The sequence below is a fragment of the Equus przewalskii genome, chromosome 16, assembly GCF_037783145.1.
Source record: "Equus przewalskii isolate Varuska chromosome 16, EquPr2, whole genome shotgun sequence".
Taxonomy (NCBI): Eukaryota; Metazoa; Chordata; class Mammalia; order Perissodactyla; family Equidae; genus Equus; species Equus przewalskii.
Window position 1 is genome coordinate 47,577,014 of NC_091846.1, and position 27,585 is coordinate 47,604,598.

A 27,585-nucleotide genomic window follows, 5' to 3' on the forward strand; every position below is an offset into this window, starting at 1 on the left:
CACCAGTTTGGATCCTGGGCGCGGACACGGCACTGCTCATCAAGCCATATTGAGCGATTGTCCCACATAGCACAACCAGAAGGACCTACAACTAGAATATACAACTATGTACTGGGAGGCTTTGGGAAGAGGAAGAAGAAGGAAAAAATGAAGGTTGGCAACAGATGTTAGCTTAGGTGCCAATCTCTAAAAAAAACCATAAAAGAAGTCAACTCATTTCTCTCCTACTAGGCTGTGGAAGGGACCCTAACTTTCATTCCTGGATGTGCTGTGTCTTAGGCTGTACTCGACACACAGAAGATTCACTTTTCTCCTGGGCTGGCAGGGATTGGGAAGTGATAAGATGCCTTTGTTTGTTACTCACAATTCCGCTGAGATAGCCCCCTAACAGATCTGCTTGCCTGCAGTCTTCCCCACTCCAAGGCTTTCCACCTGTTGCTCTCAGACTGTTCGTCCTAATTAAGTACTGGGCTAAGCAAGTCTCACCATCATTTTACTCGAAGATCTTTTAAGCTACCTCACCATTTCATATATTAGAAATCCCTTCCTTTTCATTTGTTTTTATTGCTGTAACTTTGGTTTATAAAATTATATAAATTTCAGGTATAAATCATTATATTTTGATTTCTGTGTAGATTACAGCATATCCACCACTCAAAAACTAACTACAATCCAGCACCACACACATGGGCCTAATCACCTCTTTCTCCCTCCTCCATCCCCCTTCGCTTCTGGTAACCACCAATCCAATCTCTGTTGCTATGTTTTTGTTGTTGTTTTTATCTTCTACTTATGATGGAGATCATACAGTATTTGACTTTCTCCCTCTGACTTATTTCAAAGCCCTTCTTTTTCAATGGTACTCTTTCCTTAACTTTTTTCTTTCCCATGCATCCTACATAGCATCAACTGCCTTTCCTCAAACATGGCTCTCTTGATGGTCTGAAATGGTGCTTTTTTCCTTCTTTCTGGAATACCCTTCCCATTTGCCCATCCCTGTCACAATCATCTTGCTCTCAAGAACAGCTCAAATATCAGCAATCTGTACTCCTATAGAGTGTTGTACGTCTATCATAGCACTAAATGACATTATGCCTTAAATTAGTGTGTTTGTGATTTATATCACACAAACAGTTTGAGAAAGTTTGCCTTGTTCATTTTTGTATTACCCCGGATTGAACCATGCTGCCCCTTACAGGGTAGCTGTGCAGTAATGGTGGACATTGTCTATACCCCCCACAGTCTTGTCTCTTTAACTTTATAAAGGCAAATATGATACCTCATTTTGACCTGGTGTATTCATTTTGATTCCCTGATCAAAGTTTTTCCATTTTTAGTCAAAGTGACTCCCTGCTTAAAATTTTTTCCCCTTTATCTCCATCCACAGCCAAGGCTAACAGTAGATAAGAACTCTGTGGTTATAGAATCACCAGCCCACAACCCTAGGCTTCTCTTTCTAGAGTGGAAAACATCAGGAGAAAGAGGATGACCCCCAGAAATTTACAGTTTATCCTGATAATGAAATATATTTTCATATTTAGGAAAATAACTCCTTTAGAAGTTCCCAATTTCTTTGGGAAAAGGAACAAATAAAAATATAGTCCAACCAAATGAGATTTGGGTTGATATAGCAAGATAATAGAAAATCTAACCTTTACAAAAATATGTCCAATTTTTTAGTTTTCCTCTCTGGTAAAAGGAAATCTAGTCAATTTTCATGGACCTTAGACAGAATCAAAGATCAGTATGTTGAAGTTAATCAGTAACTTGAAATGCCTTTTTCGTGTATTTGGAAGAAAGAAAAGGAGACAGATTGCTGTGGAAGTGTAAGATGTTATTTCTGCAAAAATACTTGTATCTCTACCAATTTTAAATGTCAGTTTTCTTCTCTCTAAGTATATTTTACCTGTCTACTTAGATGAGATTCATAACTATCCATGTCTGAGGAATATTATCTTTCTCTTATACGTTTTGCTGTAGAGCATTTTGTCATACTTTGTGCACTGTATGTTGAAAATTCTGAAACTATATTATATACTAGAAACAATTCAAGACTTGACTTGAAAAAAGAGTCACAAATTGAACTGGAATGAAAAATAATATATTTTTGAAAAGCAAACCAGTAAGAGCTGTACCTGTTATGTTCTAAAATAATAGGTTACATTTCTTTAATCCTTGAGATAGTATTTATGTATTATTTTCCCATAAAATATAACATGTAGATGCTATTTTGGAATAGGATGAGACTTTGGAGGTCACCTAGACCGATTGGAACACTCACGCATAAGGAAATCTTAAGCTTGGAAATGTTAAGTCCCCTGTCCAAGGTCGTGCAGAAATCAGTAGTAGAGTTTAAATGAGAATTTAGCTTGTGTGATTTCAGATCTGTGTCTCTTTACTCACATTATGGTGTCTGTGTTGCCTGAGTTGAAAACTAGGCTGTCTAGTATGACAATCTGATTTGACTTAAATGGAAACAATAGGGCAGAGTATTTGAAATCAAAGCTGTCCCCCCAAATCTGGACACTTGATAACTAATACGCAAGTTTATTTGTGTCTTAATTTATTTGTGCCCCATAGTTATTTTTTTCCAATGTGAAGATTATATGTTTGCACTTTATCAGTTTTCATGGTCTTCTTTAAACGAGCCAAACAGAAAAATAAAGGAAACGAAACACTGGTGCTCCACACTTAGTGAATAATTTTAATACCATCTGAATCTCCCTCATCAAATATTAAGAACTCTCAGTACATGAGGCTATTCAAAGTTCAATACAGTGGATCCTTATGATCTGCGATCTACATGCTAAAACATGTACTAATGCACAGCATCTTAAAAATAAAACGAACAAGGAAACAATCCACTTTAGAGTTGCTAGTTGGGATGGCACTCTGTACTGAACAAAATAAATAAGTTGCCATTATCCTGGCTTCTTGAATTCTTGAGCTCATCTTCAAAGTTATGTCATCTTTGTGTGAAATTATAAGGGGGATAGCCCTTCAGGAACAAAAGCTTTGAAGTTAGGTAAAAACATATAATAGGAAATATGTCCCTAAACATTCTGAGGAATATCTCTCTCTTTTTTCTTTTTTTGCTGAGGAAGATTCACCCTGAGCTAACATCTGCTGCCAATCTTCCTCTTTTTTTTTTTTTTTTTATGTGAGCCACTGCCTCATCATGGCCAATAACAGATGAGCGGTGTGGTTCTGTGCCTGGGAACTGAACATAGGTGGCTGAAATGGAGTTTCCCAAACTTTAACCACTAGGCCATTGAGGCTGGCCCTGAAGAATACTTTTTTTCTTTTTTTGCTGAGGAAGATTCATCCTGAGCTAATATCTGTGCCAATTTTTCTCTATTTTGTATGTGGGTTGCCACCACAGTATGGTTGCCAAGGAGTGGTGTAGGTCTGTGCCTGGGAACCGAACCTGGCCTACTGAAGAGAAGCATGCCAAACTTAACCACTAGGCCACAGGGCTGGTCCCTGAAGAATACATTTTTGAAGAGTGAAATCCTGGCCAAAAAAAGACCTCTGAGTTTGGATTCATTATTCATGGTTTTGAATAGTCAGGGTTCACAGGTCCAACCTGTACTTGACAGTAATTCTATGTTTTCCCAAGCTCCATGGTGTGCACAGCTGCTCCTAAAAGTAAGGAAGTACTGGTGGAGGTGACACATGGTGACAACACTTTTTATTCCTGTCAGGTTTGAAAGGGTGAGAATTTGGAAGAGGTAAGAATCTATGATGATAGTCTTAATTAAAGAAAATTATTCAGTCATACTAACACTTGCAAAGCCATCTGAAATAATAATTTCTTTTAGATTCAAAAACTTAGAAGGTAAGTTTTCAGTTTGCAATTTTTTCATAGGTCCCTGAGAGCAGCCTGGGAGCCACTAACAACCAACAGCTGAACCTGAGTAAGCTACAAGGATTGGTTTGGAAGGCTGAGAACCTCAGCTGAACCCAACTCAGTTCTGTTTCTTGTACAGACTATTCTAGTCCTGTCTCCCTAGCGTTCCTGATGTTGTGTTTCTAGCTGATCCTAACTCTTCACCTTCTAAAAGGACGTGTGTCTCCACGGCCCTTCAAAGCATAATGGAAGGAGAGAGAGAGTCGCATCCTGGTTTTGTCCCTTACTGACTATGTGCAGGTAGGTAGATGAGTGTGCTGTTTAATTGCTCTGAGCCACACTTTTCTCATCTTTAGAATGGGATGATAACATCTTCTAGGTTTTTCTTGTGAGACTTAAATGTGGCAGACACAGAGTAGGTGCTCAATAAATAACAGGTATAAGTGTATATATTCCACCTCTTCAACTACCAGGCAAAAACTCTATTCCAGGGCTAGGGTTCTCGTCCTCCAATTCAGACCTCTTCAGCTCTGCTGTGTTTATCTTAGTCCCTGAGCCAAATGGATAGCAGCTGGTTTTGCATGGAAGGGAGTAACAGTGAAGACAGAGATTTTCTCTCCTATCTACCTGGGATGAGTTCTGTTCTGAGGCACCATATCCCCATTGATCTAACCATATGGACATTCCGTGTATTCATGCCTGTCGGGCCTTATCCATTGCCCCAAAAGCAAACCTTGCTAAACCTGGTGTTATTTTCCCTCTTACTCTTCTTTCTCCTGTTGACTTCCCTCCCCAATCTTTCCCATGTGCTCTATGGAATTTTCATTTTCTTTAAGTAACCCTTTCTTGGGCCCTTTGCTTTGATTGAACTTTATCTCTGCAGCAAAGATCCCAATTCTCTTTTTGTCATGCCAAATCTAAGACTCAGTCATCAGACCTCATCTCAGTTGAATTCTCACCACTTTCACCACTACTGTCTTTGTCGAAGGCACCATCATTTGTTGCCAGAAGTGACACAATGTTCTATAACTCGGTATGGCTTCTACCTTTACCTCCCTATCAGGCATTCTCAACATAGCAGCCAGAGTGATCCTTTTAAACCAAAGTCAGATCATGTCACTTTATTAGTGCTCCAGGGCAAGGACCATGTCACTTTATCTGTGACTCTCTTGTGCTTATCTTTGGAACTTAGCAGACACTCAATAAATATTTTGCTGAGCAATTAAAAACTAAGAGAAGAAAGAGGAGGAAGAAATACGCCAATCACCACCTCCTCTCTTAATCTCTTGACTATCTGTAACAATGCCTTATTTTATCTTTAACTTCTTATAATTTCATTTGATAAACAAACCACCAGCTAGAGAGGTAGGGCAGTTTTGTAAACTGAGACCCAGAATGGTTAAGGGATGTGCCGAAGGTCACAATGGCAGTGAGATTGCGAGCTTGGACCTGAACTCAACCTTTTTCTTTCAAATAGCGTGCTTTGTCTGTTATGCAATATTTCACATACAAGTTTGGGGGGTTTCCAGGCTTGTCTATCCCAAGGTGTGGTTTTACAATATATGTCATCTTTGGAAATATCTCCTGTGAAGGCCAAAGTTTGACATTATAGGAAACTGTAAGGTAGACATGGAAGCTTGGCAGCCAGCTTGGACCCTCTTAACTGAGAACCTCTTTCCTGCATACCAGCTTCAGAGTACACATCATTCAATATAGAACCTCAGAAACAGGAACAATCATTTGTTCGCAAATAGTCTCAACCCAAATTTTAAATCTGTGAATGAAAATGGTCTACTGTCTAGGAAATCTAATTTTGTTATTAGTTTTCATTATTACATTAGGTCTGTATACTCAGGAGAAAAATTGGCAGAAAACATCTAACTAATTAAAATCAGATATTCAAAAGAAATTTAATTTTTTTGTTTGAACTGATAATATGAGGCAGTGAAGCTAAACTTCTAGAAGCTGTGTTCACTAGATGAATTCATAGTGTAACAAGATCTGGGAGTAACATAAACTAATTTACTTTACCTCGTAAGTCATCATCTTCCTTCAGACCAATGCTGACACTGGAAGAGGTTGTGGGGCAGTGTGGGAAGGGGGAGGGAGTCAGAGTTAATTTTATTACGTGCTTCCTAGAGAACGGGTAATTAAACAACAAAAAACAACAGTGACAAGAGCAACAATAAAACTATACCTTTCCAAAGTGTACAGAAGATTAAGATGATATTGAAATAAATTTATGCACAGCTTTTCTTTTTCCAAATTGGCGATCACGGTCAAGTAGACTTTCACAATTCTTTGTAACCAACTCTGTTATGTATCCACTTGGCAGTTTCAAGTTTTGCCACATAAAATTGACCTTGATAGTTTGTTCCTTCAAGTATGTTTGTCCTATTGCTTGAACTAGACTATGATAAGAGACTCTTGTTCATGTTATGTCTTCATACTCATTCAAACTCCCGTATCTCTAAATAATTTCCTGAATCTAAAAGATGCTCAATAAGTATTTTTGAGAAATTTATTTTGCATTCCAAAAAGAGTGTCCTGTCTAGATCTAAGGGTTTCTAACCTCTGAAAATTGAACCCACACTGCTTCAAAAAAATTTTTTTTAAGTAGTAGTAGGCATCCACTGTATGGCATCAGAACTTTTTATTTGTGACATTCCAGGTAGGTTGACAACAATTGCAATAGAATCATGTTTTCTCTTTCCAGGAGCAGATCTAAATAACAGAATACACAGTCTCACCAAGGTCATTGTCAAAGACAATGGGGCTCCTCTGCTTAGCATTAGGGAGCTTTGATTTCCCAGTTCTTGCCTGGACCACTGTGAACCTGGCTCATAGACAAGGGATCGCTCCTTAAACAAAACAAATGAACGAATCACAGACTCACAGCCTGGTGAAGCTACTTCTTTGGTATTCATAGGTTTTATGTAAATAGCGACAGCCATCGGTGGGACAAGATCTTCCTGCACAAGACACTCCCGCCTGTCCAGGGCTCCTCTGATCATTCTGATCCCATGGCCTCGCAGCCCTGACCTGCTCCATCCACTACATACCCTGAAAAGCGTTCTTGCAGCGGGCAACAGTCCCTGCAAAAGCCTATTTCACATGTCCGCAGCAAGAAGAACAGGAGAGTGCCTTGGAGAGAGTATTTTGTAAGCAATGGGAAAAGGTATTATTGTTACTAGTTCTTCTGGAAGCATATTTGCCTATGCAGATTCATCATCTGTAATAATTAAATGCAATACTTTTGTTTCTGGCTATGTATTGTAGTTTGGAAAAGCATGACAATATTCAATTAAAAATAACTTTGAAAATGTATACAGAGATCCTTCAGCTGGCTAAATATTCTATTTGAAGACAGATGAATAAATAATTTTAATATCAAATCTAGACTATGCTTTTTAGAAGTAAAGAACAGAGAATCTTTTATAATAAGGTAGCTTGTCACCTTCTGGGCATTTTCAGATCATCAAATGATACGGGTGTATTATAGTATTGAAAAGTGTCATCCTATTAAGCGGTTATAGCAAAGTTGCAAGACACAAGGTTAACATACAAAAATCAATTGCTTTCTTATTTACTAGCAATAAACAATTGGAATTTGAAATTGAAAACACAATATCATTTATATTAGCAACAACAACAAAAGAAATACTTATGTATAAATCTAACAAAGTATGTACAAGATTTATGTGAGAAAGACTACAAAATTCTGATGAAAGTATCAATATTGGCTCGTCAATTGTAACCAATGTACCACACTCATTCAGGATGTTAATAATAGAGAACACTAGGGTGGGGGGCGGCGAAAGGCGAAAGAGTTTTATGAGAATTCTGCACTTTCCGTTCAATTTTTCAGTAGACCTAAAACTGCTTAAAAAATGAAGTCTATTAAAAATAAGTGCTATCCAAGGAATATATATTTAAAAACTGCTGGTATATTAAATATAACCCCTAGATAAAAATGCATCCCGAGAAGCAGTACAACATATTGAGATGATTCTCGGAGAAGCAGCAAAACACACTAGGTAAGATTCAGACTTTAGAAGCAGAAAGATCCGGGTTCAAATTTAACTCTGCAAATTACAAAAGTTGTGTGAAACTAAGCAAGTGACTTTATTTTTTCCTGAGCCTTATTTTCATCATTGGTAAAGCACGCGTAAGAACAATTACCTCATTTAAATGAGAGTATGCTGGCAAACCACATAAAACGCTGTGTGGCACCCTGGAAATGTCCAACAACTAATACTGTCCGATCCTTAATTTATGAAGCTCCATTTAAAAGCTGTCCGAATTTCAAAAGCTAACAGAATCATGCCAGCAATAAGAAAGATTATTAGAGGAAAGGAAAAGTCATTAATTTGTTTGGCTATACTTATATTCTCGACCATTCAGTAGATTTGCTTACTCAAGCTTTGTGAGTTTTGTTACTCATTCGCAATTCTGAAAAATGCTTCAGAAATCTCTTTCCAAAATCTCTTTTCCCTTCTCAAGACCATGATACACACACACACACACACACACACACACACACACGTATGTGTATATATATCTCAATACCTCATGTTTTGGATTTCAATTGAAATATCTTTCTCTTTTATTTAGAGTTTGTGAAAAGATTTACATTTAACAGTATGTAATGTTGGTGACTTAGAGATAGTTCTCAAGTTCTCTTCTGAGTATTACAGAACATGTGTGTGTAAAAAAAATATATATTTAAATCATTTAAATGTGACATAACATAGTCCAAATGCAAGAAACTAAAATGAATTCAATGACCATTCCATCCCTGAATTTTTTTTCTTTTTTTTTGTGAGGAAGATTGGCCCTGAGCTAATATCTGTTGCCAACTTTCCTCGATTTTGTATATGGGACACTGCCACAGCATGGCTTGATGAGTGGTGTGTAGGTCTCTGCCTGGGATCTGAACCCTCAAACCCCAGGCTGCTGAACGGAGCGTACAAACTTAACCGCTACACCATCAGGCCAGCCCCTCTTCCCTGAATTTTAGTGAGACATTTACTGGGGGTGTTTCCTAAATTCATGAAGGCAGATGCATCTCAGAGCTTTGAGGGCCATAGAAAATATTTTAACCTCATTGAGTAAAGCAAAAATTGGGCTTTTGTTCCTTTTGTTTTGATACTTGCTGTAAATCACTGAGGTATTAAACTATGTTACAAAGCACACGCAGCTAATTGCAGTAGGTGCTGGTAAGGAAAACCAGAAAGTATTGTTTATATTAAATGAGATAACACATGTAAAGGGTTTATCTCAGTTATTCTGTGTAGCAAGTATTCAATAAATGTTATAGTTGTTCTAATTCATTTTCTTCCTTTCCTTATGTTCATTTAAAAATGTTTACTAGTTATGACTTCGATTTATGACTTGAAGTGACATAACATCTCAGTTGCCTCAATCACAAAAGACAGAGGAGAAACAGAGGGAAATAGTCAGAAAACATCTTTGACTAAAATACACACACCTGTTATGATGACTGTCGCTCCCTCTCTCTCCATACATGCACGTGAGGCAGTACAGAAACATGAGACGAGATCTTGATCTAGCAATAATAACTGAGTTCTATTTACATTTGTTTTTTATAACTAAAAACGTCATCCTTTTCATAGGAAGTATTTCTCTCTTTTGGAGTAGGGAAGGCACATTCACAAAAGTAGAGAAAAAAAATCAGGTAAACATCTTCATCTCCTCAAATATTATTATCCTGGCATTTTATCTTAAATAAGAATCCCTTAATAGCATATATGAAGGCATCTTAATAGAGGGTCAGCGGGGCAATTTGGAGACCCACACATCCACTTTGATTCTCAGCTACTGAATCTCTAAAGCAGGGATATTCAAATCCCGTCTGCCCACTTCACAGAATGTTATTGGAGAACTAAATTTAAAAATATAAATTGTATATTTGCATGATTATTGCTTATTTTCCCCTCAAATATAAAATGTTTTTTAATGACATTACGACTTACAGCAAATATGTATTAGTTGAACAGTTAGATTTTATAGGAGGTACATTTAATCTTACAAGACAGACATTTATTTTGAAGTGAGTTTACCTATCCTTGCATTTTCTTTTCTTTTTTTTTTTGAGTAAGATTAGCCCTGAGATAACTACTGCCAATCCTCCTCTTTTTGCTGAGGAAGACTGGCCCTGAGCTAACATCTGTGCCCATCTTCCTCTACTTTACATGTGGGATGCCTACCACAGCATGGCTTTTGCCAAGCGGTGCCATGTCCGTACCAGGGATCAAAATCGGCAAGCCCGGGGCTGCCGAGAAGTGGAACGTGTGAACTTAACCTCTGTGCCACTGGGCTGGCCCCAATCCTTGCATTTTCTTTGACACGTACATGTATATATGAGGTGTAACAAAGCAGGGAGGCTGGTTTCTTTCTGAGTTTTAATTCTCTAATGTAGTCATCCAATAAACTAATATGTGGAGCATGTGCCAGGCCTTGGGCAGGATGCTGGTGACACAAAGGGAAAGAGGGTGTGGCCTTACTCTCAAGCAGCTCATGGTCTAAAGGGGGAGATGAGCACTCAGAAACATAATTATATTACAGAGAGTGAGGCCACCAGGGCCACGTGTACACAGAACTTCTGGGCACATTGACATGGAGGCTCCTGACACAACTGTAGTGGGTGGCAGTGGCGTTCTTTTTTTTTCTTATGCTTTGATTTTTGGTGAGGAAGATTGGTTCTGAGCTAACATCTGTTGCCAATCTTCCTCTTTTTTTTCTTCTTCTCCCCAAAGCCCCAATACATAGTTGTATATCCTAGTTGTAGGTCATTCTAGCTCTTCTCTGTGGGATGCTGCCATAGCATAGCCTGATGAGCAGTGCTAGGTCCGTGCCCAGGATCTGAACGGGCGGATCCCGGGCTGCCGAAGTGGAGTGTGCAAACTTAACCACTTGGCTACGGGGCCCCCCGGCAGTGCTGTTTTTTAAGGAGGCATCTTTTGACCTGGGTTTTGAAACGCAGTTAAGGGTTCCACAGTTGGAATAGAGTCTAGGGTGATAGGGCACCCTAAGCAACAGGAACAGAATGCACACGCGATGCTGTAAAGGCCTGAAACTGGTATAGAAGTGCTTTGTGATCTGTCTCATGGCTTTTAATCTATATATGTTGGAGTTAGAAAAGCTCAACGTGCTGTCACTAACATGGGTATCTGAAACATCTACTACAGGATGTTTACCAAATGAATCATTATCACGGTTCCTGTTGTGGTTGAATTTTTTGTTTTTAACCTCAAACCCCTAGTGTGAAAAGTGTCACTTTTATTCCCACGGTCAACTCTTAGTGATTGTTAAGAATTTCTTCTTTGACCTGGACCATTGTCTGGAATCTCCACTCCAGTCTTTGACCCATTCATCGTATTACCACCAGAGGTATTGTAATGTAGCTTAGAGCTTTTATTTCTAAAAAACAAATGTTCCTGTCATTCCTCTACTTAAAATATTCAGGGGCTCCCCATTGCCTACAAGATTAAGGCTTACTGTGGGAGACAATGCTCTTTACAAGCTGGCCCCAATAATTCTTCCCAACCTTTTTCTGAAATCATTTCTTTCTACTTCTGGCCAGGTCCCCTAAGCTTACACCATCGTGAATCACTCATTGTTCCTTCCTACCTTACGCCCTTGTCTAACTCATGCCTTTGTGCATGAAATGACACAGCATGTTGAGACAAAGGTAACTTGCTATGGCTGGAGCCCTGGGTGGGAGGGGAGCAGGGGAAGAAGATGAGGCTGGTGAGGTGACAGGTGTGGAGCAGATGACAGAGAATTGCAAATGCTGTGCTAAGAAGTCTTGGTTCTATTCTGCATTCACAGTACTTCTCAAACGTTTTGTCTGTTCCAAAGTGTCCTAAAGAGGAAAGAAGAACATCCTACGTCCCACAATGGGTTTTGGGGGCATAGTCTAAAGTGGGCCATCACAAGTGAAAAACTTATTTGAAGTCTCCTTTCATAATTTCGTATTCTACTTTGTATTCTCCTACTAGTTTCAATACTAAAATAATATTTTAAATTTCTTACCATCAAGGAAAATTGAATTTGCAACAAGATGTTATCCTGGGTTTTTAATTCTCCCAGTATCTTGCCAGAACTGCTGGGGAATGTGTATCCCACATTAAGAAGCACACTTGGGTCATGGGGAGCTATTGGTAGATTTTAAGATGTGGTGGCTGCAGCAAACTTGAGGTTAAATGTTTAAACTTAGAAAGGGAATGAATTAATATTGTTGGAATTTGGAAAGGTCACTCTGATAGTAGCCTAGAAGATGGGTTGGAGGCACGAGAATGTAAGAGGAAGAATGGATCGCTTAGGGTGCAAACTGGATGGTGATACAAGCTACTGAAGAAAATTCCCTGTTTTTGATTTCTGTATTTGAGTAGATAGTATTATTATTTATCAAGATAGATACAAAAATAGAAGAAGATTTTCAATTTTTTACTTGAAAGTGTGAGATGAATTTGGGACCTACAGGTGGAGACATTCAGTAGAAAGCTGAATATTAGGTTTGGAGATAAGTCTGTCTATCTATCTATCTATCTATCTAATCATCTATCTATTTACTTTTGGGAATCATAAATCTTTAAGTGGAAATTAAAGCCATGGGAATAGATGAAAATGCCCAGGGAGGTATTATAGGGTCAGAAGGAGAAAGTGTTGCATAGAAGATCAAAAAAAAAAGAGAAGTCCGTAAAGAAAGCAGAAGTAGTAAGGGAGAAGAAGCACCTATGAAGGAATGCTAACACTGTAAACAGATTTAGACACCTCCTAACATATTTTCTGATTTAATAGATTAAGAAGTCAAGGCTTAAAAATAGCAAATGATTGCCCTAAGAACTTTGTTTTATTTTCTCATTCCTGGTTGAGCTTTCTTACCATATTTTAATGATCTTGTTTTATCAATAAAATTTTTAGCGTTTTACTAATCTCATATCCACCATGACATATAGCAAAGTGTTTTACAAAGAGTAGTCACTTAATACAGTTTTTTTAAAGAAAGAAATGAATTAACAAATGACTTCTTGGAAATAAGAGTGGATCACAACTTTATTTTGGGCAGATCAAATTAAAATGTAAGTTTAATAGTGGAATTTAAAAAAATCACAGCAACTGTATATTAAAATATCGGTGGAAAAATAAATTAACTACCTAAGATCCATTGCAAAAGGAATTTTCAGTAACATTTCCCCAGGCACGTCTTCTAAGTGGAAGGGTTATTTTTGGCGGTCGTTTACCTCCCTCTGGAACTTCTCTCCTTGCTCCTAGAGTTCTCTTTCCCAGGCCCTCCTCCACCTCAGTGCCCCAGACCTCCTGCTTCCACACCACCACACCCAGGCCTGCCTTCTCCAAATGCCCACACGTCAGCATCACCCCTAGAACTCCAGTCACAGATGTCAGAAGAAATAGTCAACAATTTCAGATCTCCTTTTGTTATAAGTGAGTGGATTCATCCAGCTTTAAACACATGACAACTGTGTAGTTTTCAAGGAGGGCCCCCTGGTACTAGGGTTTGGTCACATTCTGCTGAGGAGTCCCAAGATGAAGTAGACATAGCACATTCTTGTACTCAGAGTGTCAGAAGGTGGGTGGCTCCCCTGGAGTAGAGCCCATTTTCTACGCCACATTTCTGTCCTCTGGAAAACAGAAGTTGAAGCATTTAGAATGCTGCCCAGGCTTATTCTTTAGGCACAAAAAGCCGTGGGCTCGATTCTTTGATATCATTCTCTAAGTAACGGTTAGGTTGAATAAGGCAGCATTTGCCTTTTTTTTAAAATACAGGGGAGCCACTCTCTCGGCATCTGAGAAAACTGAAAGTGGCCGCTTGCCAGAGATCTGTGCAGCTTACTGGCTTGGTGGGTGGAAAAAAATAGCACAGACCAACGTGAGGGAAACATCTACTCCTCCTTCCAGCATGTGCCCGTCATGCCTCCCCGGAAACGCTGGACAGATGGCGAAGATCACCTTGGTGGCACTTCCTTCTGAAATCAGAGTCTGTGTGCAGGAAGCCTCCAGTGAGAGGGGGTCTCAGCAGAGTCATGCACCTCGACATTTAGAAGTCAGAGTGCTGTGGCTGAGTTTTGCATCTGTGTGTGGCAAGTATGAGAAAGCACATCTGACACTATGCTAACGACAGTAGTTCACAGTGTTAAAAAGAGGACGGAGGGTCAGAGGAGTTAATTACCTATGTTAAAAACTCCAAATGCTCAGAGGCATTAACAGGCATTCTGTAGCTAATTTCAAAAAAGACTATTTTAGTTGAAAAATATGATCTTAATATAGACATCACTAGTTAGAATTCCATCCATAGTTATTGCGTTCTGTGAAAATTATCTTATTGTACTAATAATGAGTTTGGAGACAGTAAGCTACATTCTTTTGACCAGATTTCAAGGAAAATAAATTGAGAGTGCAGAAAAGACAAAGCAGAGAAAACAATACCTTTGATATCTTGCTTATTACACTGCAGTAGAATGAATACCACATACGCTCTTGGTGATGAAGATGGTTTAGGTTACTTTGAATTGAAAAGACAATATAATATAAAATAGTTTTTTGGTGTTACAGATTTTCTGGTGTACTGGGATGACATGGATTAAATAATAGCATTTCTCTGTAATGATAATCCTTTGAAAAAAATATCAGAGACATTTGGGCAATTTAGAGGAAACTTCGCTGCCATTAATTGAGTTTTCCTCTTTAATCAGTTTCTGGCGCATGTCAAGATGTACCAGCCCTGTGCACAGATGAAGAAGGGAGATGAAATACTGTAAGTGAACTGATTTTTCTTATCTCCCAAAATAGACCTATGGTCGCACTTTCCCCTTATTTCTTCTGGAATCCTCCACTGATGCCGTGTGGAGGCTACAGAAAGGGATTCCCTCCAGGTGTGTAAATATGTCGTATACAATTGAACCCTGAGAATTTATCTATGAAAGCAATATACAAAAACCAGCTATATCAAATTATCTTGAACAGACAGAATGTTGTTCACATAATATGAGACTTAACAGTATCCAAATTGAATGAATTAATGTTACTAAAGATTGTTTATTGTGTGGGAGGATCACAGAGGCCAATACTGATAAGTATTCATCCAAGCATGGGGGAGGGGCGTGGGGGCCAATTGATGATCAACTTCCACTCCCAGTGGCAAGGCTATCAGGTTTGTGGCACTGGATGTCCTGGGCTACCTTCAACTCATGACATTATATACTCAGTTAAGGTAACTTCTCTTCCTTTGATTATAAGCTGACCAGTCAAACTTCTGCTTATGATTTGGCTTCCTGTATAGAGGCAGAATAGTGGTTATATCAATTCTAGTACTGGCGACATCGTGGCAGGCCTATTTGTAGTTGGATTCTGGTTTTAGACATCTGTTTGAAAGTTTAATTACCATGAGTTTACACTAAGAGCCTGTATTTGCCCTGAAAACATTAGGCTTCTGAGCTTGAGAGGCTGAGGGTGAAAATGCTGTTGCTGTGAGGATGCTTGGAGGCAGCCGGCCAGTTTTCCTCTGCTCACACTTGTATGCGACACCTTTGGCCAAGATAAAGACTAGTCACACTTCCATAATAGCCATTCGAGTTTCTCTTTCTGTTAATTCAGCAAAGGTGGGGACATTGGTTCTAAAAGTAAGGTTCACATGTTACCAGGAAGGACAAAGAGAGCTTAAGAAAAGTAGGAGAAATAGTCATTGTCAATTAATACAATTTCAGCTGGTGATTAATAGTCTACGTGCAAGCTAGGCATGATCTTGGGAAGCACTCGGGAAGTTATAGAACTTATTTCACTCAAGTTTATGTTCTAGCCAGTCTTTTAAACATGTTGCAACAATCATAAAAGTGCCCACTATTAAGGGCTGACCTGAAGTTTATGGCTCACCAGAGGCCAGTCCTCTTGGTTGCGTGTTTCTTTCCAGCCATGAGCAGCTGGGAGGGAGAAGACACAGAGGAGGTGGAGCATTGGGTTTAACCAGTGTTGGGATTTTTCCAAGTGAACATGTGAAGGGAGCAAAGCACAAAGGAACTGGAGGTGTGTGCCCAGGAATGTTTATGATTATTAACCATGGATTTTAAGCTGGATAAGGAGGGGAGGAAGGACATGAGAGGAGTAGGAGAGAGTGAAATTTGGTAGGATCAATGGATTGTCAGTGTTGGGGAGGCTGAAGGATTGATGGAGTATTGATACTATAAGATGAATGGAAAGATGGAAAGTGGTGGTGGGAAAGTGGGTTGTTTGAGAAAACCCATGGGCTCTGGAGCCAGGTGAACATGAGTTAAAAAAAAAACCATTCTCTGACATTTGCTATGTGATGATGCAAGTTATTTAGCCTCTCTCTGTCTCAGTTTTTTTTTTTTAATTTCTAAAGTGGGAATAATAATATCTATTTTGTTAAAAAAGTTGCAAAGATTAAGTGATATAATGGATGTAAATAACCTAGCACAGTGAATAGCAAATATTTGATCTTTTAGTAAATGTCAACTCTTAGATTTCTACTACACAGTAAATGCTTTGAAAGCAGGAGCGTCTCTCTCTCTCCCTCTCTCTCTTGTGCTCTCTCCCTCTCTCTCTCACTCTCTCTCTCTCTCTCACACACACACACACACACACACACACACACCCAGTACAATAAATGTTTGCTCAAAGAGAGCATTGAGCTAGGCTCTGAGGCACTGGGAGTAGGTGAGCGAGTCTGGATCATGAGGCTTCTCAGGGACCAACCCAACAGGTTGGTCCAGGGCTGGGTTTTGATGAAGGCGCGGGTAGGTGGGAGGAGCTTGAACACAGTAGGTGAGAATTGGGAAAAACAACAAGCTTTCTTACTTTTTAATTGTGGTTTTCATCAACCATAATTATGTTTGAGGAAAATATATGGAACCTGAAAGTTCTGATGAGTAGTTTAAAAAAAAAAACCACAAGAAATACTTTGAAAAAAATTTGTTCCTCGCTGTTCTTTTGAGGAGTACTTGCTTGGGAAGTGCTTTATGGGTTCCTTGGAGAGTTTTTTCTGTATATGAGCATCACAAGGAGGAGTTATCCACTGATGAGGCAGATGGAGTCAGTAGACATTTTCTGGAAGTTCACCATGCTTGATTGCATCACGCTGGGGGGTGGGGGGAGGAAGAATGGGGGGTGGGGAGGGTGGGATTATCCCTGAGGGTGAAGGGTGGCTGTTCTGCCCTGTGCTGTAATTTCAAGTTCTCTCTTTGGTAATCAGCTCATTCAACAGTCTCCAAACTTTGTAATCACAATAGCCTTGCTGGAGACAATCGTTCTGGGGCTCAGTAATGAGACATATTTGAGACATTAATGACATATGTCTGAAGTCCCGAGGTAAGTTTGAAGACACGTCATTATGACAAGACAGAGCAAAAGCTAGTCAATGACTATGAAACCAATAGATAAATGGATGCATCGAACTCCTAGTTACAAAATAAATAAGTCCTGGGGATGTAAGGTACATTATGGTGACTATAGTTAATAATACTATATTGTATATTGGAAAGTTGTTAAGAGAGTAGATCTCAAAAGTTCTCATCACACACACACACAATTTTTTAAGTACGTATGGTGACAGATGTTAACTAGACCCATTGTGGAGGCCATTTCACAATATATACAAATACTGAATCATTATATTGCATACCTGAAACTAACATAATTGTATGTTATATGTCAATTATATCTCAGTAAAAAAATAAATAAATGGATGCATACATGGAAGAAGTCATGCTTTGAGAGAGAATGTTGACTAATTCAGGGTGGGATTAATCCATCAGGGAATGAGGGAAATGAGGACAAGGAATTCTACAAACAGAGCTCTGTGACTGGAAAAGGAGTAGATCTGTTTTTTTGTGCTTTAGGTAGTAAGAAATTTTGATGACAGAAATGTCAAATTATTCCAGAGAGATCTTGGAATCATGCACATAGATGTTTGTGAGGTCGTGAGCAAATGGGATGCAGACAAGAATCATGAAGTAAGAGGAGGAAAGTGTGTAAAAACGGAACCCTGGACAGGGCTGGCCCTGTGGTGTAGTGGTTAAGTTCAGCACACTCCACTTCAGTGGCCCAGGTTCATGGGTTCAGTTCTACACCACTCATTGTCATCCCAGCTTTGGTGGCGACCCACAAACAAAATAGAGGAAGACTGGCACAGATGTTAGCTCAGGGCAAATCTTCCTCATCAAAAAAAAAAAAAAAAAGGAAACCCTGGAGGATTTAGGAAGAATGGGAAGGTGAAGAAGAGGGGTATAGAAAACTAAAAAGGTTAGAACCATAAGAGACTGCTAAAAGAAGTGCTGAAGGATGTGTTAGGGAAGAGGTGGGGCAAAGCAGGGCAGAGTTGGCTTCTTGGTGAAGGAGCCTTACCCCCTTTCTGGGAACTGGTCTCTGGTATTTCAGTTATTGTGCTACATCTGTCAGGCACTCATTACGTCTAACACACCGGTGACTGCTGGACTCATTACATCAAACTTCAAAAAATATCAAGGCTGCAATAAGAACTAATCCAGTATTGCATAGTTTTATGTTTTTCTTCTAAACATTAGATGCATTAGTCACCACACGGAAAAAGCAGTGAGAAGACAGATGTGCCAAAAGTAGTAGAGAAAACATGTCAACATTCAAAGAATAATTAATGAAAAGTGTTGCTGTTTTAACGCCATAAATGAAAGTCAGTTTCAGTCTTCCCTAGTTCTTCTCAAGAGTACCCAGGATCTCCACCCCCTGGATACAGCCACACCTGCTTTCTAATCTAACCCTGCCCTAGGTACAAGTTTAATGAAAGCTTCTTCACTATAGACCTGAACTTGGCATCTGACACATCTGGATAAATCACTCAGGCATCCAAGTCCTCACTAAACTGAGGCATTCCCGGCAATCTTCATCGTTGGTTTTCTAATTTTCACTTTTTGTGGTTTGGGTTTTTACTTTCCAGATCTTCACTGTGACTGGGCCCATGCCTGAAACCACAGTCAGCTTGGCTAAGTTCCCAACGCATTGCTTCCCTCTTCCTGCCTCCTTCTCCTTGGGGATTAAAATTCTCCTCTCCTCCCCCATCTTCCTACTCTCCCCTGACAGGTGAGAAAGCTCCAGCTCCTGAGTTGGCTGAGTGTGTTCAGAATCAGGTTCCCGATTCCCCATCTTGAGGAAGACAGTCTCAAGAGAAACCAAGCGCTGCAAACTCAAACTGAAGGGTTGGTTAGACAGGCTGGCTGTGACAGTGAGGGTTAGTTAGGGAATCTGAAATGGAATATTCTTCCTGGCACAGAGGATTCTGTTGACCTCCAGACTCTGTGACTTAAGACAGCTATGGATAGTTTCCAGACCCCACTTGCAAGTGGGCAGGGGCGAAGCTTCTAATTCTGCTGGGCTGAGTCAGTCATGGGTGCCCAGATGGGTGTGGCTGAGAACACAGATGGCAGGTAATCACTAGGGGAAGTGGGGCTGGGGCTGGGATGGCCTGAAATTGACAGCTGTGGTTCTGGTTCCCTTAGGAAGGTACCCCCTCCCCTAAGGACCGTGCAAGCCATACCATCGTGTGCTATGTTTTGTGTGTTTGTTTCCCTTTTGTTATCCCTTAGTTATTAATAAACAATATTGGAAAATAGAATTACTGATGCTATTTTCCAGAGGCTTACAGATATTAACGCAGACCTTCATCCTTGGATGATTCTTGTTGCTAGGCTCCCCACTCCAAAGGACCCCTTGGGTGGGGCTGGGAGCAGAGTCAGCTGACTTCATCTGTCCTTAGATAGGAGGACTTGGGCTGTTGCTCACTCCTGCAGGGCCTGCCACAGAAACTTTGTTAACCCCTCACCCCAGGCTCTGTTTTAGACATACCTCCCCTCCTCACTGTGCTTAGGCTCAGCCAGAACACAACCAGCACAATAAAAACTGATCACATCACTGCCACTAACTGCCTCTGTGACCTTCAGCAAATCACAGCGCCGACATTCCATGTTCCTCATTTGGAAAAGGAAGAGGGAGAGGTCGGCTACGAAGGACAATGAAACTAAGCTGCCGCGATTCTATGAGATTTTAATTATTACTTCTTGTTGGCTTTGGTTTCAGTGGCTTTAAATCAAATTATTTATAATAATTAACCATGATTATATAAGGTTAATTCTTCCTTTTAAACCGTCTTAGTAAAATCAGAAACATTTAACTACAGCTACCAGCTCTGTTCTCTCTCCTTCCCACCCTCCCTTTCTTCCCCTCCTCTGTCTTCCTCCTTTTCTTCCTTCCCTTCTCGCTTTCCTTTATCTAACTTTGAAACAAATAAGTCAGAAGTTTGAGTCATCTCCTTGCTGGGACAGATCATTCCAGCATAGAATTAGAAACCCCCAGTTTAGCTGTATTTCATCTGGAGGTAAACTAATTAAGTATAGGAGGAGAGTGAATAAAAGCAGAGACTTCATGGAAACTGTCTTACTTTTGTTCCCCAAAGACGCAATTTTGGAACTTAGTACGTGTACTGAGTGCAACTGTGACAGTATCGCAGAGATTGGACAACAGAGGTAATGGATGAAATAAATTATTCTTTCAAATTTAATAAAAAGAAACTCCTAGTTTAGATTATTCCTATTCATAATTTATGTTTTTAAACCTCTTGGGATCTATCTATCTATCTAATTATCTGTCTATCCATCTATGTATCTATCATAGTCTATCTATCTAGAGAAATATCTATGTTTTCAGAGTGTGATGAGAGATCAAAGTTTGTGATTATATATCTTTTCTAAATAACATTAAGCCAAAGCAACATTTAAAAAGTGTAGTCTTACGTTACCCGCACGAAGTCACCTGAGATTCTTGCTAAAAGTGCAGGAATCTGTGTGCGGGCTGAGCATCAGTATTGCTGGCAAGACTGCCCCCCTCCCCCCCATCATTCTTAAGTACATTGTACTTCCAGAACCCTGCAGTGGGGACTGTAAACCACAATGCATCACATAATGGAAAGGACTGTTTTGAAGTGGTAGCTAAATGGTTGTGAGGGGTAAACTTACGTCTGGGAGCCACTGCAAATCCCTTGGGGATATTAAAATTATGAGGGAATAAAAATGGAAGGATATAAACCAATATGTAGAAAATATCTTTAAGTACTACATATCAGTTTATTTATTTTTCCTCTTAATAGGCATTGAATGCTTTGTCCTGTCCATTCTTCAAAGAGATTAAATCTCTTTCCCATTAAAACTTTCCAGCCTGTTAGAGCCCATAGAGCTATCTGTCTTCTAGAATAATAATACTTTTTTTTGAATTTATCTCAATGTTCCATAGACCACTAATTTATGAACTATCTCTACCACCATAAAAAAATTGTGACATATTTACAAAAGTCCAGCATACATAAATTAGGGACATACTACAAATTATATTCTTACTATTTAAGCTCCACAGTGCTCATTAGCTTATTACAGATTATGAGAATTCTTGCAGCAACAAATTTCTTACCTTTTTTAAATCAGAGTTTCTGAAACTTGTTTGACCAAAGAGCTTCTCTGAAAAGCATACATTTACCAACACCTCTCTCTCTCTTTCTCGGGAACCTGGTCTATATGTTTTGTGTTTGTGAATTCTGTGAAGCCTTGAACTATCTCTTACATTAATTATTGTTTAGCCCTTTATGCATTTGTAACTAAATTATCTCCACTTAGTATATGTATATGTCATGTCGGGTTGTAAGTTTAGTGTATTTTATTGAGTGAATTATCCTGTTCACACCTGCTAGTGGGACAACTGCTAAGTGGCAGCATTATCTTTTTTGATGGGAGTGGACTTTTCTGGTGCCAGTTAATGCGGGTGAGGTAGGTCCTGAGACAGAAAATGAAAAGTGAGATATCAGGCTTTAGGTAAGGCAAGAGGGAACTCCATTCCCTCCAGGTCTCGCTATCTTTCATGGTTTTTAAATGATCATTATTATAACGATGATAACATTAACTACCATGTATTGTGCACTTACTCTCTGCAGTGTGCCAATGACTTGTTATTCCCTTTAATTCTGAAAACAGCTCAGTGAGGAAAGCATGATGAATGCCATTTTCCAAAGGATAATAGATACTGATTGGTTTAAGGCTACACAGATATGTAGCTAGTCAGGGATTTGAACTCATATCTATCTGACCTCAAAGCCCATGACTGTGATCGTTCACCTGCTGAAACTAGAAGTCCTTGAGTGTGCTCTCAAGGTGCTAAGTTTAAAGGTGGCCTCTTCCAGATGGAGTGAGACTACGAGCTCAGCAGGAAGGCAACTCCCCAAGCTGAAGATCAACACATACACATTCTAAGCCACATTCTATTGTTCCATGGTTGGTTTGTGTGTGTGTGTGTGTGTACGTGTGTTTCTCTTTAGTTCTCCCTTAGCTGCTAATAAACTACATCTAAATATTCAGGCTTTACTTCAGTAATGCTATCAGTAATTTAAGGAAAGATAAGATGGCCATAATTGGATCATTGAGCTAAAAGGGAAACAGTTTATCCGCTCAGAATGGCAGTGACTGTGGTTATTAGCCAGACGTTGCCAAGGAGAACGTCCGGAGGAAAGATTGGTGCCTGCAAGAGTTGACTGCTTTCGCTTCTCCCAAGATGCTCTTTCTAACATCTAGAACTTCTTTTTAGAAATTTTGCATTTTTTTACATGTCTTCTTTAGCAAATATGTAGTAAACTACTTTAAGGAAGTGTTAATTTTTATTTTCCCTTTTAAGAACTCATAACACTTAACATGGTAACTTGTACCAAGTAGCTGCTCAATAAACACTGACTAACAAGAGAGAATAAGCCTTTCTCCAAGTTGGTAAAGCATATTTGGGAATAAAAGAAAAAGAAAAACTTCCCTCAGCACATTGAATGTGCCAGACTGTAATTCTGAGATTCGCGATGAGCTGGCACATCATTGTTTTTGAAGTATACCCACTCTCTTAAGGTATATAGACTAGTTGAGTTTTCAGTTGCTGATCAATTATGTGGCATTTAGCCTTTTATGTTGCACCATTTAGCAGCAGGCTACTAATCAGAATTTCATTTAGCTTTCAATTGCATGATATCCTGAGACCCAAAATGGATATAATTTCAGGAAGGTGTTTTACCAAATTATTTTTGACCTGACAACGATATCCACAAAGCAGTAATTTGTAGCTTTTTATTATATTGAATGGTTTCTACTTAATTAAAATTGTGTCTCTAGTCTAGAAATTATTTTCTAAGAAATGCTTTCTTGCTAAATAAGACTGTTATACATGCGGGGAAACTAACTCTAGCCACTGACTGCTGCCGCACACTGAGGAGAAAACGCATTTCCATAGAAATCAAATACAATTTTCTTAGGTTCCATTCTAATGCCATCCCTACTGAGATGATACCTACTTCTCCCAAAGAAGTCAAGAATGAACAGCTTTAAGTTTAAGATACACTTGGTTCAAGCCTCTGCTAATGGGTAACACTGGACAGCATGGACCAGGGAGTAAAAATAAGAAGAAAAACAAATAAATAAAAAAAAAACTTCCAAACACATGACTGGAATAAAGATACCTGAACTCCATCCAGTCCCAGCTTTGCCCTGTCTTGCTTTGTGGCTCTGGGTCCTACACATTACAAATGAAGAGGCTGAAACGTGCCCTTCCCACCTTCGTTGTGAAGATGAAAGTTGAGTACCGTTGTGGATCTGGGGGGCACTCTTAAAGATCAGTGCAGTAGATCAATTGTAATGAAATAATTAGTATTGACGCTCAACCCCATAGGTAAATTACTGTGGGTGGGATAATGAGGCTTTTAGCCTACCAGGGAATTAGCAAGGTGGAGCTGGCACTTCCACTCATCGGTGGTGGTGAGGAGGGGTGGGTTTCTCAGCATTAAGTTTTTCTCTTACTAGTGGAAGATTCTGAGTAGTGCTTCTCTCTTTTTTACAATTGTTGCCATGCTGTTTTGGAAATGTCCTAAGATTTGAAGATACACTGTCATTCGCTACTCTGAATTTTTAATCACACTTTACATCTTGTATTACATGTGAAAAGGCAGAGTAAGTATTAAATTTGTATCAATGTCACTGGAGACATATTTTTATATATTAATTGGTGATTAATCTTTACTTTTTTGGTTGTTGTAGCTGTTATTTTGTGATGCTTTCTCTATTCAAGCAACTGATCCACGAGACATCAAAGAACAGAGAGAAAAAAGAGGGAAATATTTGTCTTTTGGAATCTTCAAAAGTTAAGGTCAAAACCTAAGGCCAAGTTTGGAAGAATCTTTAATCAGCCACGGTTGGTTTTCCCAATTATAGAGTCTAGACTGGGGGAGGTGTGTAGCCTAGGGGAGCTGAGAGCATTAGAGGTTGGCTTGTTCCCTGGAAACCCTTTGCCTGTACTCTTTGGCCTGAAGCCCAGGACCTGAAAGAGGCTGGAAACCTGAGACATAGTATAGCGTGGTGCCACCTTTCCTGAGTAGGGCTCAGGAAAACAGCATGGCTCAGGAGCAGAAGAAATGTCATGAGCAGTGTCTAGGCAGGCAGACCTGCATCAGCTCTCTGGGGTCCCCGCACTCCCCAGTGTGGCATGAGGAGAAGCAGACTATCTTCCCATGCTGCTGAGACTGGCGCAAACACGGCACGGAAAGCTAGCAGACCTCAAGTAGCTTAATAATCGGTGTGAGCTAGAGGTAGCAGGAAAATGTGCGGACCCTTCACCAAATCTCCCCTTCCCCCATGCCCCCATTGACGCCCAGGTATTTTGTCAGACCCCCTGGAAAGTAAGATGCAGCCCTGGCACATCATAATTGGATGGAAATTAAGTTTTGTCACGTGGGGGACTATGAGCTTGATATGGAAATCAATTTTGGTTATAGATTAATAAAAATAATGCACTTACACATCTGATTTTGTGCACCCAAATTAGTTTCCACAGAGCGACTGTATGAACACCCAAGCAACTCCAGTGCAATACTGGGAGCCTTGTTGCCTTTTTCTAGATGTGTTCAGCTCAAACCTATCTTTCCCCTTTTGATTTTCATTTCTGAATTCTGGTGAGTGATGTTTTGATAAGTAACTAACAGCCGCTCTCTGTAGGACTTGACCAGTCTGGTTTGTATCAAATAACAAAGGTCACTTGGATACATACCTTATCATTATCTGAGGGTGCTGAACTCCTTCTTTTACACATTAACTTCTATTATCTTTCAGTCCAGAAAAAAACAAAAAAAAAACTTATGGAAAGAGGACAGGCCTTTATGAATTGTGATTTTTGTGTCTAAAATCTGCTGTTTTGTTAGCACTAAGAGTAACTTCCTTCAATTAGTCTATTACCAAATATACGGCAAAACAATAGATAACCATTATCTTTTAGTTTTTCCCCTGTTGGCAGAGAGCTGCGGGCTAGGGTGCACTTGAAAGAGAGACAGAGAATCCAGATCTTATTCGCAGGTCTCCACTCACCAACCATGTGACTTTGCTGAAGTCATTTCTCCTCACCTCAGTTGTCTTACCTGTAAAATGGGTGTTTCAGCTAAGTGTCTTTCAGGTCCTTATTAATGCAGAGATGTCCTGGTTCCATGGGTGCCCATTCTCTGTGAGATGGTAACCCAAACAAGCTGAGGTCAGTAACTGGGACACAATTATGTAAAGCACTAAACATTATATTTGTGTAAATTTTTGTAAATTAAGGATCATGTCTCCTTGTCACTGTCAGCATTGGTGATCCACAACTCTACATTTAGTGGATAAACAGTGCCATTTGGAAGATCTATCTTTGCTACTAGGAGAAAGTGGAATTGGGTGTATGTTATGGGTATGGGAAACTAATTCATAGGTTGGATACCCAATAACGGGCTATCTATCACCATCTCCAAACACTGCTCCTCTGCCTCAGTTTCCTCAGTAGCTAACTGCTCAGTTTGTGTTCCCTCAGAAGTAGACTTTGAGACAAAGATTTGGTACAAGCAACTTTTTTGGAGGCGATCCCAGGAAGACTGATATGAGAGTGGGAAGTACTACAGAGAGGAGAAGAGAGTGAGTGTGAAGTGCTTTGTACTCCATCTTGCTGGGGACCTCTGGAAGACTGAGTAGAACACGCTCCAGAGTTGTCCCCATCTGCTGGGCCAAAAGAAGTGGGGTAAAACGCACTAAATTTCTATCCTTTCCTGGTTAAGGGCATTAACTCCCCCAAAAGTCTGGCCTGTGCCCTGGATAGGCCAGGCATACTCCTGTGGTCAGAGAAAGCTCTAGGGCAGAGAGTCGCAGATGCTTGTGGTAGGTAGCAGGTGGTGTGTATGGAAACAGGATTGGTGATGCCAAAGGGATGTGGGCAGGGTACCAACAGCATCTGCCACACTACCCTAATCCAGACAATGATACTTACGTTCTTCCAAGGATTCTTCTTCTAGACTCCAGTTCTTCCTACTCTCATTCATTTTATATTTATCTTCTAGAACATGCTTCCTTAGATATTAAGAGTTCTGCAGACTTTCCTCATCTCTGTGCAACTTCATTTCACATCACTTGCCAGCTTCCTTTCTATGCTGAAGCCAATCTACACTTATAATTTTGCCTTCCATTCCTTGCTAAGCTGTTCCTTGCACTTGGAATATGTTCCTCAGTCATTTATACTAACCCATGCCCTTCCTAGCACACAGAATTTTTTATAAAGAATACAGCTACGCTTAAAAAATTTTTTTTAGCTTGAACTACACACTATCTCAAAGGCCCTTCCCACACTGGTTTAAGTATTCCTTGAGTCAATACCCCCTCAGTCCTTGTATTCTACTCCTTTCCCTTCGCCTATCCAATGTTATTAATCTTTTTAGTGGAAACATCATTAATTCAAGGAAGCCTTTCCCGAGCTGAATGGTTAGATTAGATTTTCACGTTGCCTACTCCAAGATCATTCAATGCCTGTCCTTTGCCACGCTCATACTTGTAATTTCTGTTCACCATCAGTCTTCCAGGAGACACTGCAAAGGCTATGAGGCCAAGGACAATGATTTTACTGCACTCCTAGAATCTGGCCCGGGGACTGGTACATGATAGGCATCGATTAAAATTTGTATGAATAAACTATGCCATTTTGGGCTGATTAACATTTTAAAGAATAATTGATTTTACTTCTTCTGAGCATTTTTCTCATGAATTTATAAATATATTAAAAGTGGAGATTGTTTCTCTTGTATCCCCTCTAGAGTGCTATATACAATGTCGTTCCTACAGTAGGAGCTTCAAAATATTTGTAAATAAATTAGCTCAAGAACTCCAAGGTCCCGCATCACGTGCTTTGGTAAGAGATAACGTGGACCACTGAGGGATGCTGCTCTCTCCAGGTGAGCTACGGCAACAGTTCAACTAGAGCAAAATATTAGCAGGAGAGGGACGAAGTAATAAAATCGGGTTTCAGATAGAAAAACAATGAAGAAATATCCTGTGATTAGGAAGGATAATGAAGGTACTGAAAACAGACACTGATTCTAAATGCGTAGGGAATGCTTGGAAAGAAAAATATTGGGATATGTGTACTAATTGGTCTTAGTAAATCACACCAAGAGAAACAAATGAGTTTAAAGAGCAGAAGCAAGCGCAAGATTTGCAGTCATTAATTTTGGAAAAAAAAAGCAAGTAGATGATGGGAGCGAAGCAAACTATATTTTAAAAATATAAAGTAAGTTAATCAGTTTAGATCAATATACATTAAAATAGCTGAGACACTTTTGAAAAGACCGAGTG

General features: G+C 39.6%; 1 protein-coding gene across 1 annotated transcript in view; it reads right to left on the reverse strand.

Moving 5' to 3' along the window:
- KLF12 (KLF transcription factor 12) overlaps positions 1-27,585 on the reverse strand; it is a 582,757-nt gene that overhangs the window by 513,060 nt on the left and 42,112 nt on the right. Inside the window, exon 2 of the mRNA XM_070578452.1 lies at positions 25,359-25,439. The gene's annotated coding sequence lies outside the window, so the exon portion shown is untranslated. The remainder of the gene's footprint in view (positions 1-25,358; positions 25,440-27,585) is intronic.